Genomic DNA, 13,405 nt, shown 5'->3' with positions numbered 1-13,405 from the left:
ACAAAGGAACTCAGGCACTGTAGGCCGCATGGATTCGTTGGACTGAAGGGTCTGCATCCCTGTGTATTGCTCTGTGTCTCTGTGACAATGTGGGTTTGCCCTGGTGCTTTAGCTTCCTCCCACATCCCAAACACATGCTGGTTGCCAGGTTACCACAGGCCACTGTATGCTGACCTTTGTATGAGTAGGTGGGAGAAGATTCGATGTTGGGGGGCAGTTGATATGCAGGTGACAGAGAATAGATTGTAGGGAATAATTGGGGAATGGGCTTGCTCTCTGAAATAAGTAATGGGCCAAATGGCCTCTTTGTTCATAAAGAAATGTGAAACCTGAGATCCCCATTGTTAATAATCAACAAGGAAAGTAGGAGGGCCAACAGCTTGAACAATTCACTGTCTGCAATTCGCTTGATATTCCAGTCTCAATGAGATGATGGGTTGTTTCCATGCTGTACGACTTGGACAGTCTAAACCAGACCAATTATACTGAAAACATCTGATCTTCCTGCAGTCCTGATATCCATTCTCCATGAGACCACAGGGTGTTTCCATTCTGTAAGACTCCGTGACTCTAAACTGGACCGATTATATTGAAAGCATCTGATCTTCCCAGCCCAGAATTGATTTTATTCCACTGCACACAAAGGAACCATGGTTTTCTGATTCTTCTGACCTTTAGCAGATACAGTCAATAAACTAACCTTTCTAAACCAAAAATTCACTTTTAAGTTTATTCCCAGTAGTTCCATTAACCGGCATTTGGCTCTGAAAGGGTGTCTCCTGATGAAAGATTTCAAACTATTCCTCATGCTGAGGGACCAGAGAATGAGACACCATCACAGTGTCAAGGTGTAAGATGGGACAAAGGTGACCCTATTATTTGGTAGACTGAATTGTTTCACATTGGTGGTGTCACTGTCTGAGGAAGTACCACCACTTTTTTCCTCTTATAGCTGCCAGCAAGATCCTACTGCATTGGTTATTCAGGTCATAGGACCCAACCAGAGCACTTCTCTTTTTATTTTGGTGAACAAGATTGTCACATTGCTTCTTCATGACACTAGACAGTATTACTTTAGATACGGTAATTTGGTCAAATACAACCAGCGTGGATTCATGCTCTACTGTTATATGTATTAGGTGAGTGAATATTTGATAAATAATATTATTGTCTCAGGAGAAAATTGTATTGCAATGTCTGAGTGCAGATCAAAGTGAAGGTAATGTAGGGTAGTATTACTCTGAGAATCATTGGCGTAAAGCATTCATTTTTAAACTCGGAGAGAGAGAGTTCAAATTTCAATCTAGTTGATATATTTTATAAGCTAAGTTGTACTTTGATAGATTCTTCACCTCAATTACCACCCCATGAGCTTCCACCACATAATTCTCCACAGCTACCGCTATTTTCAATGGGACCCTACCATCAAACACATTTTTACCTCTACCATTCGTTCCTCTCCACTAATCTGCCTCCTGGCACTGAACCCTTGCAGGTGATAGAAATGTCACACTTCCTCCCACATTCACCTCCTCCCTCACCTCCATTCAGGGCTCCGAACAGTCATTCCAGGTGGGAGAGGGCCGCATGCAAATTTTTTTGGACTCATCTATTGTATCTGGTGCTCTCAATGTGGCCTCCTCTGCATTGGTGAGACCCAACATAAATCAGGTAACCACATTGTCAAGTACCTTGCTCTATCTTCAAAAGGCTGTGTTTCCCAGTGGCCAACTACTTCAATTCCTATCCCCATTCCCATTCTGACATTGTGGTCCATGGCCTCCTCTTCTGCCATCACGAGGAGACCACTCACAAATTGGAGGAGTTACACCTCATATTCCGTCTGGGTAGCCTCCAATCTGATGGCATGAACATCAATTTCCCTATCTTCCAGTAATTTTTCCCCTCCCCCTCTTCCTTCTTCTTCAATTCCTTATTCTGGATCTCCATTTACCTCTTATCCTTACTTGCTGATGACCTCCCCGGTGCCGCAACTTCTTCACTTTCTCCCATGATCTGCTCTCCTCTCCTATCAGATTCCTTCTTCACCAGTCCTTTAGCTTTTCTGCCTGTCACTTCCCAGTTACTTCATTCAATGCCCTTCTCCCACCCACCTGCTTCACCGATCACCTTCTAGCTTGTCCTCCTTCTCCTTCTTCTTCTTATTCTGGTATCTTCCCCTTTCCTTTCCAGTCCTGGTGAAGGGTCCCATCCTGAAATGTTGACTGTTTATTCATTTCCAGAGATGCTGGCTGACATGTTGAGTTCATCCAGCATTTTGTGTGTGTTGCATTTGATCGGTTTATCGGTATTCCACATGTTAACATTTCAAGTAAAGATGTGTGACAGGTTACGAAACTCTTGCGAGAACCTGGAGCCCTCTGATAGCACACAGTAACTGGGTATGATCTGGATAAATCAACAGTCCATTTCAGATAGAGCAGGTGGCAGGTTTTGGGTATGACCTTTAGCTCAGTCTATCTTTCTGAAATCTCTGCAAATCTGAAGCTTGTTAATGGAACAGCAGGAACAAATTAAGCAATATTTATTTTTAAACTTAGTCAACATTGATTTTTGGGAGGTTCAATTGCTGCTTTTGACAACTTCAGCATAGAAAATGCCAAACATGCCTCGAGGATTGGGTGAACTGGTGAGCTGAATGACCTGTCCAGTGGTAGACTGATGCATGTTCTATGACAGAAAATGGAGCCTGTTATATTCCACACTGACCTCTCAGCAAATCTTTCTCAGATATGTTTAATCTCTCCTGTCATCCAGTTTGTTGCATGTTTTGAATCTGTATTCCTCAAATGACTATAAAGAAAATGTATAAAACTGTCCTAATAATAAATGCAAGGTGTAGCTGTAAGTATGGAGAGTTTGAAGGCAGGTGTAATGGGAAGTACAGAGAGCACAATATCCGTGACTTCATTACATTGTTGGTAGTCAAGTCCAGGTGAAAGTACATAGAGTAGCGTGAGTGCCTTCCACATCACCTAGAAATAAACACAATGGTTTTTTTCCCATCTACAAATAAAGCCATTAGTTTAAAATCTGTTCATTATAATGCAATATGTATAATCAAACTTGTAAAAAGTAAGTTGAATTTAGGAGCACAAGAGATGCTGTGACTGCTGGAAATCCAGAACAACATATACAAACGTCTGGAGGAACTCAGCAGATCAGTGGAATAACAATCAACTTCTCAGGTTAAGAGTCTTCATCAGGACTGGGAGGGGGAGGAGGAAGCCAGAATATTAAAATGGAGGAGGGGGAAAAAGTACAAGCTAGTAGGTGATAAGTAAAGCAAAGTGAGCGGGAAGGCGGGTGGGTGGGAGAGGGGGAATGAAGTGAGAAGCTGGGAGAGGATAGGTGGAAGAGATAATGGGCTAAAGAAGAAGGAATCTGGTAGGGCAGTGCATCATGGAAGAAAGGGAAGGAGGAAGGGAACCAGTGAGACCTTTTGGGGAGGTGAGCAGAATTGAATGCGTGGGAATGTAATGAGAAAGGGATTGATAAAAGAGAGAAGGAGGGAGGAAGATTACCTTATTACCTCAGTAGAGACATCATTGTTTATGCCATCAGGTTGGAGGTTACCCAGATTTAGTATGTGGTGCCTCCTCACCATAGGAGTAGTGAAGGCCATGGACGCACATGTCAGATTGGGAATGTGAAGTCAAAGTGAAATGGTTGGCTACGGAGAGATCTGCATTTTGTGGTGACAGATCAAGGGGTGGTCGACAATGAGGCCTCCACAATCTGCGCCAGGTCTAACGGATGTAGAGGAGGCCACACCAGGACCACTGGATTCAGTAGATAACCCGAACAAACTCGCAGGTAGTGTCACCTTAACCAGAAGGACGGTTTGGAGCCCTGAGTGGTAGCGTAGGGGCAGGGGTAGCACTTGTCACTCTTGCAAGGAGAGTGCCAGGGAGAGATCAGGGGGGAGGAACAAGTGGCCAATGAAATATCTGCCCGTTTGAGCTCCTCCTGCTCCCCACCACCTTCATATTCTGGCTTCTTCCCTCTTCCTTTCCAGTTCTGATGAAAGATCTCAGCCCAACTGTTTATTCCCCTCTACAGATGCTGTGTGGCTTACTGAGTTTCTCCAGCATTTTGTGTGCGTTACTAAATTTAGGAGAGTATTATAAAAGGCTGTAAAATACACAAGGGAGCACATGAAAACAACCCCAAGTTAATGATGACATACTTGAAGCTTTGCAGAGAAATAGCCCTCTCAGTAGAATTGCACTGTCACTGGTGATTATACCTAGAGTGATTCAGGTTGAATGTAGTTTATTTATATAATTTATTGATTATCCAAGCTTTCATTTCCAAAATGTTCAATGCACCTTTGCCTGGCCCTAATTTTCTCTCAGTCACTTGTCTGTCAAGCTGTGCCACTTTGTACGCACAGCAAACCCGTGTGGCTGACAACTGTTTCTGCACAGGGTTCTGTGTTAACAGTCGGCCTCTGTGGTACTGGGCTGTCATCATGCCATGGCACAGGAATGTCCGGGCAGCTGCTCCACTGCTGTCACCATGCCACTGGCTCCCAGAGCAAACACATGCGAGGAGCAACCTGTGAAACTGACATTCCATGTCCCTGCCTGTGCCCAGGCCAAGATAACCACAGCTACAGTTTATTAATGATGATTACTCCATTAAAAAGCTTGTGTAAGTGCTGAGTTGCATTGACCCTGTTGAGAGAACGTTATTAGAAGAGTTACAGGAAGCCATTTGACTCTGTGTGATGTGTACATACAGCAGAGGCGATGCCAACAATGTCATTGACTGGAAGCAAATAAACGTGCACAACACACCAAGCCGCTGATAAGAGTTCACCTCCAATGCTTATTTGTTTCAAAAGCATTTCTGCTGTAGCTGTAACACATTGCACAATGGGGTAGTTACATAGCCATACAGCAAAGAAGCAGGCCCTTTGGCCCATTTGCTCTGTACTGACCAAAATGCTCATCTAAGCTAGTCCCATATGCCTGTGTTCATTCCACATCCCTCTAAATCCTGTCCCTGTATATGTCCGAGTACATTGTCAATGTTAATGTACCTGTCCCAGCTACTTCCTTTGGCAGTGTATCGAACAGAGAATATTCGGCGTACAATGTTGTACAGATTTTGATGCCAGTTTAGACATAAAGTTATAGAAACATAGAACAATACAGCACAGAAACAGGCCCTTCAGCATATCTAGTTTGTGTCAAACTATTAATCTGCCAAGTCCCTGCACCCAGAATTTAGCCCTCAATTTCTCTTAAACGTTGACATCAAACCTACATCCATCACTTCTGCTGACAGCTTGTTGCACACTCTCTCTGCTCTCCAAGTGAAGAAATTTCCCCTCATGTTCCCCTTCAACATTTCACCTTTCATCCTTAACCCATGACCTTTAGTTCTAGTCTCATCCAACCTTAGTAGAAAAAGCCTGCTTGCATTTACCATATCTATACCGTCATAATTTTGTATACCTTTATCAAATCTCCCCTCATTCTCCTACGCTCCAGGAAATAACATCCTTTCCCTATAATATGGGTTCTCAAGTCCCAGCAACATAATTGTTACAAGTTATAGGATGTTAAGAGGGATGAAAGAAGTGTTCAGATGAACTACTTCCACTGAGTGGGAAGTTTGGGACTTTTCAGCAGTCTGCAGACATCATAATCTTTTAGGCACTTGGCAGGGGCCAATAAAAACAAGCAAGTTGTAAGCGGAGCAGCTATTGTTGGAGTGGACAGTATTAGAATGTCCAAGCTTTGGCTCAACAGCCTTGGCTGAGAACAGGCACAGACTAAAACTTAAGCTTCAGAAGTTAGAGGCATAGTAAGTATAGGCAGGATGGCAGTGGAATGCTCCTCCTGTGAGATGTCTCTCTGATAACTGCTTCTGCAGGAAGTGCACCCTACTTCACCCCTGACTGACAAGGTCAAGGAACTGGAGCTGGAGTGCATGTACTCAGGATCATCCAGGAGGCTGAAAACCTCATAGATGGGATGTTTAATGAGGTGGTCACACCCAAAGCACAGGCTTCAGATTGTAGATGGCTGACCATCAGGAGAAGTAAAGGGCGTAAGCAGTCAGTGCAGGTTCTCCTGTGGCCATTCACCTCCGCAACAAATACGCTTTGGAAACTGCTGGGGGAGAACAATGGAAGCAGTCAAGCCTGTGGAACAAAGGCCAGCTCCGAGGCTCAGCACGGATGGCAGAACGGTAGAGATGGGAGATTCGATAGTTGTGGGGTGGAGGAGGGCAGTTAGGAGATTCTGTGGCCTTGAAAGAGACACCTGGATGGTGTTTTGCCTCCCAAGTGTGAGGATCCAGCATGTCTCAAGACTGGCTGCAGCAGATCCTTAAATGGGAGGATGAGCAGCCTGTGCATAGGGAGTTAGGGACGAAGCTGAAGAGCAGGACCTCCAAGGTAATCTCTGGATTACTTCCAATATGATGAGATAGTCAAGGCAGGAATAGGAAATAGTACTGATGAATGGATGGTTGATGAAGTGGTGCAGGGGAATGAATATCCATGCAGGTAGGTTTACTAGAGCCGATGTGGAGCACTTAAAATAATCTGGGAACCAAATTGATAGGGCTGAGGATGGGGCAGTTGGTACACAAGTAGTCTAACTTGTAGAGAGAGTGTGGAGAAGGGCGGGGGATGATAGTAGGGTGAGTTGAAGAGTAACATGGGCATAAAATCGAAAGAAGTGTGATGAATACAGGACTAAAGTTGTTAGACTAAAATGCACACAATATGTGAAATCAGGTAGATGATCTTGTAGTGCAATTAGAGCTTGGCAGAAATGATGTGGGTGTCACTGAGTTGTGGCTGAAAGAAGATCATAGTTGGGAGCTTAACGTGAAGGATTCCTATTCAAAGGACAGGAAGGCAGGCAAAGAGGGTGGGGTGGCTCTGTTGGTAAAAAATGAAATCAATTGCAAAGAAAGAGATGACACAGGATCAGATATAGAATCCTTGTGGGTAAAGTTAAGAAACTGCAAGGGTAAAAAAGCTCTGATAGGAGTTATATATAGGCCACTAAACAGTAACCAGGGAGTGAAATATAAAATACAATGGGAGATAGAAAAGGCATGAAATAAGGGCAATGTTATTATGATCCTGGTGATTTTCAATATGCAGGTAGACTGGGAAAATCAGGTTGGCACTGGATCCCAAGAAAGGGAGTTTGTAGAATGTCCACAAAATGTTTTTTTAGAGCAGCCTGTGGCTGAGCCCACTAGGGGAAAGGCAATTCTGGACTGGGTGCTGTGGAAGGAAACAGATTTGATTAGGGAGCTTAAGGTAAAAGAACCCTTAGGAGTAGATGACAATATTATAGAATTCACCCTGCAGTTTGAGAAGAAGAAGATAAACTTGGATACATCAGTATTACAGTGGAGTAAAGTGGACTACAAAGGCCTGAGAGAGGAACTGACCAAAGTAGATTGGAAGGGAACACCAACAGGGATGATGTCAGAACAGCAATGGCTGGAAACCTCCGGGGGCAATTTGAAAGCGCAGAACAATAAAAAAAAGTTTTCTAAAGGGAGGATGAGGCAGCCATGTTTGACAAGGGAAGTCAAAGACATCATTAAAGCAAAAGGGAAGGTAAATAATATAGTAAAACATTACTGGGGAAGTTAGAGAGAAGACTGAGAAGCAAAAGAAGGCAACTAAAAAAAAATGAGAGAAAAGATGAAATATGAAGTAAGGCTACCCAATAATATAATTAAGGATACCAATTTTTTTCAGATATAGAAAGAGTAAAAGTAAGGTGAGAATGGATATCGGACCACTGAGAAATGATGCTGAAGAGTTAGTAATGGGGAGCGTAGAAACGGCAGATGAACTTAATAATGTTAAGGCTTTATAAGGCATTGTTCAGACTGCACTTGGGAGTATTGTGAGTAGTTTTGGTCCCCTTATCTTGGAAAAAAATGTGGTGGCATTTGAAAGGGGCTAGAGGAGGTTCACGAGAATAATTCTGAGAATGAAAGGATTATTATATGAGAAGCACTTGATGGCTCTGGGCCTGTACTCACTGGAGTGTAGAAGAATGAGTGGGAATCTCATTGAAGCCTATCAAATTTTGAAAGGCCTAGCTAATATAGACGTGGAGAGGATGTTTCCTTTAGTGGGAGAGTCTAGGAGCAGAGGGCACAGCACAGGAATAATGGGATCTCCATTTGGAACAGAGATGAGGAAGAATTTCTCTAGCCAGAAGGTGGTGAATATGTGGAATTCATTGCCACAGACACCTGAGGAGGCCAAGTCAATGAGTATATTTAAAGCAAAGATTGATAGGTTCTTGATTTGTCAAAGTATCAAAGGTTACAGAGAGGCAGGAAAATGGGGTTAAACAGGATAATGATTGAGCCATGATGGAATAGTACAGAGACTCAATGGGCAGAATGGCCTAATTCTGCTCCTAAGACTTATGGTCTTATAATCTTATTGTATGTTCTTATACTTTAAATTTTAATACAAGATGGGTTGTCAGCTGTAAACATCTGTGCCGCATTTTCACTTAAAACCTGAGATTGCTGAGTGTGCAAAAGGCATTAATCAGTAAGGGGATGAACTTGAAAGTAATATAATTTGTTGGAAAAGTCTTTAAAAATACTGGTCTTTATAGTCATAGTATACTACAGCACAGAAACAGGCCCTTTGGCCCATCTTGTCCTGCCAAATATTAATTTGCATAGTCCCATCGATCTACACTTGGACCATAGCCCTCCGTAACTCTCTCATTCATGTACCTATCCAAATTTCTCTTCAACATTGAAGTCGAACAAGCTAAAGGTCCACAATCCCTTATCCAAAACTCTGAAATCCGAAAAGCTCCAAAAACCAAAGTTTTTTCGTAGAGTGTGGAGCGTGTTGTAACAAGGATTGTTTGGCGTGCCAACAGCTGACGTCACTCGGTGTGACGTGGCAGCACTAGCAGAGGCTGCTAGACATTAGTTGTGGCTCAGCGCTCGTACTGGTTACACGTGCATTTGCTGTTCGCTGATATTTTGTGTTCACTGTTGACTTTGTGTTTAATTTCACTGTGAAAATGTCAAAAAGAGCTGCAGATACTCCTATGGGTAACAGTGAGAAAAAGAAGCATCTATCATTATCAATAACGCAGATAGTGGAGTTATTGCAGAAGCTTGATCATGGTGTGTCTGTGCAGCATCTTACTGAAGAATATGGTGTCAAAACTACCACTGTATATGATTTAAAGAAATAGGCCCATCAGGTACCTGTAGAATATTTAGCTTTGTTTGCCAGACGTAATGTATTTAGCTTAGTTTGAACCTGTTTATGTCCTAGAGTATTTACGTTCTACATTTATTCCATTAAGTCATTTACCATGTGTTTGATTCAGTTCGTTTGAAGCTGTATATTTTTATGTTTTATTGAATGTTTTTGTTGGAAATAAAATGTACTAGTGTATTTATGGTCTATAATTATCCCACTATTTCATTTATCAGTATATTACTCTATAAATAAACTGTAATAGTATTTGTAAAAGAGTGTGGATCCGGAAACATGGAAGTTTTCTCTCTAGCACTTATTGTTTGAACAGGTACAAACTTTTTTACTTGTCATTATTTCCCAAACAATACAGAATAACAACTATTTACATAGCATTTATATTGTATTAGGTATTATAAGTAATCTAGAGATGATTTGAAGTACACAGGAGGATGTGTGTATGTCCAGAACTCCCCCGGGTCCTAAAGTCCACATTCACTGAGACAGGTTAATTATGAATATAATTATCAATTTTATGAAATCAAAAAAATTCTGAATTCCGAAATGCAACTGGTCCAAAGGATTTCGGATAAGGGATTGTGGGCCTGTACCACCATTTCCGCTGGCAGCTCGTTTCACACTCTCACCACTCACTGAGGAAAGAAACTCCCCCTCATGTTCCCCTTAAACCTTTTACCCTTAACACGTGACCTCTAGTTCTTGTCTCACCCAACCTCAGTGGAAAAAGCCTTCTTGCATTTACCCGATCTATACCCCTCTATCAAATCTCCCCTTGTTCTTCTATGCCCTAGGAAATAAAGTCCTAATGTATTCAATCTTCCCCTATAACTCAGGTCCTCAAGTTCTGGCGACATCCTTGTAGTTTATTTCTGCACTCTTTCAGTCTTTCCTGTATGTAGGTGATCAGAACTGCACACAATACTCCGAATTAGGCCTCACCAATGTCTTATACAAATTCAACATAGCATCCTAACTCCTATTCTCAATACTTCGATGTATGAAGGGTGGGTGCGGAAAGCTTTCTTTATGACAGTAGCTGCCTGTGATGTCACTTTCAAGGATTATGCATCTGTATTCCCATAACCCTCTTTTCTACTGTACTCCTCAGAGCTCTACTGCTTACCATGCAAGTCCTACCCTGCTTTGTCCTCTCAAAGTGCAACACCTCACACTTGTCTGCATTAAATTCCATCTGCCATTTTCAGCCCATTTTTTCCAGCTGGTCCAGATCCCACTTCAAACTTTGATAGCCTTCCGCGCTGTCCACTATGTCCAATTTTGATGTCTCTGGGACCAACAGCAAGGAATAAGTCTTGGTATGTCCCTCTCACTGGTTCCCCTCCCCCTGAAGTGCACTATTGTGATACAGGTGGGATAATTTACATGTTAAAAGTGTTGTAAAAAATTAGGCCATTGTTACTTTAATTGTTAACATTCAGGATTCTTTATGCTGCAGGACATCAGCTGAGTCAAGAAAATTGAAATGTCACAAAGAGATCAACAATTCAACCATAATATATGCTCAAGAACTTGTCCCCCCTCCCCCAACCAAATGTAAGCTCTCTCTTCTGAAAAAACTGCCCAAGGTAATGAGGTCAGCTCAATGGTTACTGTGCCAGCCTTCAGTGGAAACTTGCTGTAAGTTAGTGGTAGATGACAGCATCCTAAATCCATACCTCACCACCATTCCCTGTTCAGTTCCACTATGATTTTCCTGACTAGGCTCCATGAGTTTAACCTTCCTTTGAAAGATGAACACATTTTCGTCAGCCATGAAAAAAAGCCCAAAGTGTTTTGCTGCCAGAAACCTTTTGCTATTCATTATTCTGTGTACAATATCCTGTAAATCTATCCGCTGCAGGGAAGGACTGAGATGTAAACCCCGGAGATCAAAGGTGTAATCAGTTTTGCACAAATAAATCCTGAAAAAGAGGCAGTTGAATTGCAGAATATTGCTCAGCTTTGAAATTTGTTTCCAGAAAATTTTAAACTGAGTGTCATAATTCTGTAAAGATAAATGAGAATTATCTCATTATTTTTTGCAAGTCAGTTTTATAATCATGTTTCTAGCCCAACGCTGGTATTTGCTTTATGTTTCCCTGAGCTGTCCTCATGAGCTGGTGATTTTTTTTGCCTGGTGTCTTTCTGAGGAGAGAGTTTCTTCACTTTTGCAACAGGAAATCATATGAAAATAACTTGAATAAATTTGTCATTATAATTCACCAAAATTAAACCATTTCCACCAATTACCCTCTCCAAGATCCTTCCTACTTGATGAGGTAGGCTTGAGTCACTGTGTATTTTTAGTTGTGTTTATTCACTTGTTCAGTGCTGAACATGGAGTATGTTAAAACAGCCAAGTACACAAAATTCTGAGCAATTCACTCAAAATACCGGAGGAACTCAGTAATTCAGGCAGCATCTATGGAGGGAAATAAACAGCGGATGTTTCAGTCTAACAGAATCCTGATGAAGATCTCGGCCTGAAACATCCGCTGTTTCTTTCCACCCTCTTTCCGGAGAAAGGCATTTTCCTGCAGCAGTGCAGTCAAACCTCATGCAAATTCATGCGCAAGCCTCATTCGTCTCCTCAGAAAGGGGCTGGAAGCGGGTTGTCTCAGAGCCTGCTGGGTTCGGTATTACATGGTGTGTGTGCGGTGTCAGGGATACCAACAGGCAGCATGGTGGCATAGCAGTTACTGTGCCAACGATCACTGATCAGGGTTTAATTCCTGTCGCTGTCTGTAAGGAGTTTATATGTTCACCCATAACCGCATAGGTTTCTCAGAGTTTCATTACATATCCCAAAGGCATATGGGTCAGGGTAGTAAATTGTGGGCTATATTTATGCCAGACGCATAGTGATGTTAGGGGGCTGGCCCCAGCACATTCTCAAACTGTGTAGGTCATTGATGCAAAAGGTGCATTTCACTGTATGTGTCAGTGTTACGATGTCCATGTGACAAATGAAGCTAAGGTTAAACAGGCCACTGATTCCAGCTATTGAATCAGCTCACACTTGGTGTCGTTTGTACACAGTGGCTTCTGCTGCAACTGTGGGGAAATCAGCTGTACAATTTTGTCCATTAGTCAATTCAAGATTCAACCATTCCAATCATGTCTCGGCTGATCTATACCCACCACTGGCATTTATGGTCCATAAGACATAGGAACAGAATTGGGCCATTTGGCCCATCAATTACCACCTACCTTCCCATAGTCACATTGTGCCACAGAGTTGGGTGACACAAAACTGGGCATTTCACCCTCTCACATTCATGGTGATCATCAGCTATCATATTGCCCACTTGAGGACCGTGCCTTCTATCTGTCTAAGTGTCTCTTAAAACTGGCACTTGAGCTTGATTCCAACACCTCCACTGGATAGGTTCCAAATCTAAACCACTCTCCACATAAAATCATACCCCACCACTCCCAGTCCTCCTTAAAGCTCCCTCCTCCTTCCTCTAACTTCTTGTTGCCATGTGGATCCAAACAAGAAGTTTGTGTATCAGAGTGGTCCACAAGCTCAAACGGTAATTGTTGTGTTATCTTCACATGTACCGAGATACAGTTCAAAGACTTCTATTTGCATACCATCCTGACAGATCAATCCTTACATAAGTACATCAAGAGAGTAAAGAGAAATGAGAAAGCAGAATACAGTCTTACCGTTACAGAGAAAGTGAAGCGCAGGAACAAAATAAGGTGCAAGGGTCATGATGAGAGGTCAAGAGTTTATTTTTATTTTACAAGAGGTCCATTCAAGGGTCTGATTCCAGCAGGATAAAAGCTTAAGACAGTTGATGTGTGTTCTCAAGCTTTTGTACTTCCTGCCTAATGGGAGAGGGAAAAGAAAGAATGACAGGTGTGCAATTACGTTGGCTGCTTTCCTGAGGCAGCATAAATTGCAGACAGTACCCATGGAGGGCAGGCTGGATTTTGTGGTGGACAGAGCTGTGCCCACAACTCTGCAATTTCTTACCAGGCTGGAATGCATCTGGACAGTGAGTCTGCAGTGCATGTGACAGCTGCTGAGAGTCATTGAGGACATGCTAAATTTCATAGAACAGTACAGCACAGCACAGTACGGGCCCCCTCAAGTCCGTAATCAGCTCTTTTGTTTTG

At 42.5% G+C, this 13,405-nt stretch overlaps 1 protein-coding gene across 8 annotated transcripts in view; it reads left to right on the top strand.

Annotated features, from left to right (window-relative positions):
• dlgap2a (discs, large (Drosophila) homolog-associated protein 2a) overlaps positions 1-13,405 on the top strand; it is a 571,596-nt gene that overhangs the window by 388,366 nt on the left and 169,825 nt on the right. The gene's annotated exons all lie outside the window — the stretch shown is intronic.

Source organism: Hemitrygon akajei, chromosome 9 (assembly GCF_048418815.1).
Source record: "Hemitrygon akajei chromosome 9, sHemAka1.3, whole genome shotgun sequence".
NCBI classification, from domain to species: Eukaryota; Metazoa; Chordata; class Chondrichthyes; order Myliobatiformes; family Dasyatidae; genus Hemitrygon; species Hemitrygon akajei.
Note: the sequence above shows the minus strand (reverse complement) of the source record. Positions and strands in the feature narration are given on the sequence as shown.